Source organism: Pongo abelii, chromosome 7 (genome assembly GCF_028885655.2).
Source record: "Pongo abelii isolate AG06213 chromosome 7, NHGRI_mPonAbe1-v2.0_pri, whole genome shotgun sequence".
In the NCBI taxonomy this organism is placed as follows: Eukaryota; Metazoa; Chordata; class Mammalia; order Primates; family Hominidae; genus Pongo; species Pongo abelii.
This window is the reverse complement of record NC_071992.2, coordinates 12623772-12628708: the sequence shown is the minus strand read 5'-3', so window position 1 is coordinate 12628708 and position 4937 is coordinate 12623772. Positions and strand designations below refer to the sequence as shown.

General features: G+C 48.1%; 1 non-coding gene across 1 annotated transcript; it reads right to left on the bottom strand.

Moving 5' to 3' along the window:
• Positions 1-502: 502 nt before the first annotated feature.
• Positions 503-606, bottom strand: LOC112134818 (small nucleolar RNA U13). The gene has a single exon (XR_002916168.2). It is a non-coding gene; the product is annotated as a small nucleolar RNA U13 (small nucleolar RNA).
• Between the last annotated feature and the right edge of the window lie 4331 nt (positions 607-4937).

Here is a 4937-nt window from a genome sequence, read left to right as displayed (position 1 = left end):
TGCAGCTAAGATTTTAAGGAGCAAAAAACATGGGCTCTGGTGTCACACAGTGCTCAGTGTAAATGCCAGCTTTGATCCTTCCTAGCTTTGTGGTCTCTGAGCTGATGTTGCAGGATTGCTGTGTAGATTATGCCAGAGGATGGATACTTGGAAGTGCTTGGCACATATTAGATGCTCAGCAAATAGAAATCATTGTGGCCTGTTTTTTTTTTTTTTTTTTTCTGAGACAATGTCTAGCTTTGTTGCCCAGGCTGCAGTTCAGTGGCACAAACATAACTCACTACACCCTCAACCTCCCGGGCTCAAGTGATCCTTCCACCTACAGGTGTGTGCACCACACCTGGCTAATTTTTTTTTTTTTTTTTTGTAGAGATGGGGTCTCGCTATATTGCCCAGGCTGGTCTCAAACTCCTGGGTTCAACGGATCCTCCTGCCACACCCTCCCAAGATGCTGGGATTACAGGCGTGAGCTGCTGTCCCCGGCCTTTTTTCTTTTTCTTCCCATCAGATGGGTAATGGGCAGATGTCGTAACAAGGTTTGAGTGAGGCACATCTCACACAATAGCCTGAAAACCCAATCATCATGCTTATGAACCACAAAAGGATCTGGCCTGTTTTAAGGACTGTTTTTTGTTTTTTTGTTTTTTTTTTTTAATCTCTTGCTCTAAGTTCATTCTGGCAGCCTCTGATGATGAGGTTCGAGGTAGGAGTGAGAATAAGCATCCATATGTCAGGCTTACTTCGAGCTAGAAAGATCCAGGGAAAACCTGCCGGAAATTTTCCTTGTTTATGCGGCTCTTCTCTGCTCAAGATATGTTGATAATGGAGGGAAGAGAAAATCTGTAGATGGAGAACTGGGAATCAGAATACCTGGATTCCTATAGCCCTGACTCCCAGAGAGATCCTGGGCCAGTCGTTTCCTCTCGCTGGCTTTGGACTCTGCTCTGTCCTGTGGGTTTAAAAAGTTGAAAGCTCTTTAGAAGAAGCACATATTAGAGTTTGGACAAGATGATCCTCCTCTGCAAAATATCTTTCTACTTAGCTCCCTGATGACTGCAATTCTATGCCAGCGTCCTCCCCTGGAGTCTGGAGTCAAATAAGGGTTTTGTCTGCTTGGACAAATGCAATCACTGATGAATCACTGAGTACATCATGGCTCTGGGAAGGCTGAAAGAGGAAAGACCAGCACTGGGGTGAGAGGAGAAGAGAACACAGACAGTAGAGGCTGCCAGGCCTCAAGACAGCTTCCACTTTCCAGCATTTGCCAAGGGCCAGGCCATTGGCCACCGACCGACAAAGTGTCTGTGCACTGGTAGAGAGGGAGAGAGGAACTCAGGAGCTCACTGTGTACCCTTGGGAAGGCCACTCTGTCTCACGAGGTCCTGTAAAATAAGAGCACTGGGCTGTTTCCACTCTGAAACTGACTATGTGCCTGCATGGGAGGGTGCTGCCCAAGGCGTCGGAGCGCCAGAGGGTAGCAGCCAGGAGCTCTGCAGTGGAGACTTCCAGAGCCTGCTCAGAGGGAAGGACACAGCTCATGGCTGAGGCAAGGTTCCCTTCACCTCTCTCGCAAGCCCTTGATGCCAGAAAGGTGGAATACAGGAAGTGGGTGGTGGCATATGGAGGGAACCCCTCTCACTGTCACTTGTAGTATTATTTTATTTTTTCTTTTTTTTTTCTGTCTTTCTTTCTTTTTTTTTTTTTTTTTTTTTGGAGTCAGAGTCTCGCTCTGTCGCCCACGCTGGAATGCAGTGGCGCGATCTCAGCTCACTGCCACCTCCACCTTCCAGGTTCAAGTAATTCTCCTGCCTCAGCCTCCTGAGTAGCACACCACCACACCCGGCTAGTTTTTTGTATTTTTAGTAGAGACAGGGTTTCACCACGTTGTCCAGGCTGGTCTTGAACTCCTGACCTCAAGTGATCCACATGCTTCGGCCTCCCAAAGTGCTGGGATTACAGGCATGAGCCACCGCACCCGGTCTATTTTATTTTTTCCACAAATATTTATTGCCCACCTGTGGCATTATCAGGTACTCGTTCACATCAGTGTACAAAACACAAAAATTCGTGTCTTTATAAAACGTGTGCTCTAGTGCACAGAGACGGACAATGAAAATAAATGTCAAAATCATGTGTTAATAGTGTCCTAAGTGATAAGGACTGCAGGAAATGCCGAATCGGGGTTGTGATTGCGGGGCTAGGGGCGGGGTGTAATTAAGATAGATGACTTTTGAACAAGAATGGGAAAGACCTTGGCTGGCCAAGGGGAGAACGGAGACCTTATTTAGAATATAACTACACATTAATATTCACAAAATGCCCTTTAATGATGCTATTCATTAGTGCCACTTGTTTGTTAATAATTAATAAACGAACTATTTATCTGTTCATTTTTTTCCCTTTAATAAAGCCTTAAAGGGAGAAAAGGTGGAGAGCCGAGGAGACACAAAATGTGCACATAATGTCCCTTTTCCTACAGATGTTCCTGTTTTCCCCCTTATTCCTTCCACGGCCACCTGGGATTTTTCCAGGCGGGCTCTGCCTCCTGTCCCCGCCCCCTCCCGCCTCTGCTCTAGTTCTCCCGAGAGCCTGTCAGTTTCAGTCCGCTGTGGGCAGGCGGAGTGGAACCGCCAGGCAGAGGGGGACGGGAGAGGGAGAAGGAACCCTGCAGCTCTGCATCCGGCCGCGCCCACCCCGGCTCGCCTCGCCTAGCCTCAGCTCCCTCCACAAAGCGGCACTCGCCTACAGCTCTGGTTTCCAAAAGTGGTCGGGGCTCTGGCGAAAACGATGCACGTGGAGGCAGGAGGCGGGAGGCTCAGGTCCCCTTCCCAGTGAACCGGACAACCTCGGGGACAGTCACTCAACTGCAAGTCTTTGCAGTCATCAAATTCGAAATACGGGTAATAATAACATTAACTGTGATACCAGATCCGGGTTCTTGTGAAACTTGAATAAGAAAAATGTTCGAGCCAGAGGGGTGGCTCAAACTTGTAATCCCACTACTTTGGAAGGCGGAGGCGGAAGGATTACTTGAGGCCAGGAGTTCGAGGCCAGCCTGGGTAACCTAGCAAGACCTTATTTCTACAACAACAACAACAATAATAATACTAATAAAGCAAATTAGCTGGGTGTAGTGGCGCTCACATGTGGTCCCAGCTACTTGGGAGGCTGAGGCAGGAGAATCGCTTGAGCCCATTAATTCTAGACTGCAGTGAGTTATGATCGCACCACTGCACTCCAGCCTGGGTGACAGAGGGAGACCCTGTCTCAAAAAGAAAAGAAAGCAGCAACAACAAAGTAAAAAAAAGGAAAAAAAGAAGTATTTGGAAGTGTTTTGCAAAGTGCCGTAATAAAACTCGAGATATGATTCCGGATGCAGGGCAGGAAGTCATGTGCTCCGTTCGGAGGGGCTAGGCAGGAACAGATGCCCTTGTGGCCTCAAGGAGTTTGTATTTCCACAGCGGGGAGGATAGGTATGCCTTCATCATAGCAATGCAGACTGTGGTCCAAACCTCCATGGAGCTCCATCCTGGCCTGAGGATTATAACAATCCCTTCTCCGCATTGGCTTTGAGTAATGTAACCGTAAATGAAGCCGGGTACAGTGGCTGATGCTTGTAATCCCAGCACTTTGGGAGGCTGAGGCAGGTGGATCGCTTGAGCCTAGGAGTTCCAGATGAGACTGGGCAACAGAGCAAGACCCTGCCTCTACAAAAAATTTAAAAATTAGCCGGGCCTGGTGTGCACTCCTGTAGTTCCAGCTACTTGGGAGGCTGAGGCTGTAGGATCACTTGAGCACAGGAGTTGGAAGCTGCAGTGAGCCATGACTGCACCACTGCACTCAAGCCTGGATGACCAAGCAAGACCCTGTCAAAAACAAAACAAAACAAACAAACAAAAAAACAACCCAAAAAACCAAAAACAAAAAAAGCAACTCAACAAAATGGAAAGTTTGCAAACGATTGGACTGAAAAAATACAGTTCAAGGACATATGTCCTTGTAGGGTGGGGCTTCTGTTTCACATATGGAATTTGGTGATCTGACAGACCAGGTAGCACGTAGGATGGTGAGCATGGAGGGATGAGTTAGAAGGGCTGGGGGTGTGGCCAGGATGCTGGGGGTGCGATTAGGGTGCTGGGGGTGTGGATAGGATGCTGGGGGTGTGGTTAGGATGCTGAGGGTGTGGTTAGGATGCTGGGGGTGTGATTAGGATGCTGGGGGTGTGATTAGGATGCTGGGGGTGAGGTTAGGATGCTGGGAGTGTGATTAGGATGCTGGGGGTGTGATTAGGATGCTGGGCTTGTGATTAGGATGCTGGGGGTGTGGTTAGGATGCTGGGGGTGTGATTAGCATGATGGAGGTGTGATTAGGATGATGGAGGTGTGGTTAGGATGTGGGGTGTGGTTAGGATGATGGGGGTCTGATTAGGATGCTGGGGGTGTGGTTAGGATGATGGAGGTGTGATTAGGACGATGGAGGTGTGGTTAGGATGTGGGGTGTGGTTAGGATGATGGGGGTCTGGTTAGGATGCTGGGGGTCTGGTTAGGATGATGGAGGTGCAGTTAGGATGATGGAGGTGCGGTTAGGATGATGGAGGTGCGGTTAGGATGATGGAGGTGTGGTTAGGATGATGGAGGTGCGGTTAGGATGCTCTGTGAGGAGTGCTCCTCCCACCTGAAGGACCACATTCTCACTGGTGATCCTTACATATATTGCTGTTCCTTCAAAGCCATTGGTAAATAAGGTGAATTTTTACATTTTGTTGAGACAGAACAGTTTTATTCGAGCATGTGCTCTGTACCCATTTTCCATTGCTTCATTGTATTTTTAATTTATCTGTTGGGGCCCTCATTACCTTGTAGATAATACCCCTTTATTGGCTCGCTGCAGTGGTTTTTGCAGTTTGTGTTTTGTTTATAATTTTTTTTACAACTTAT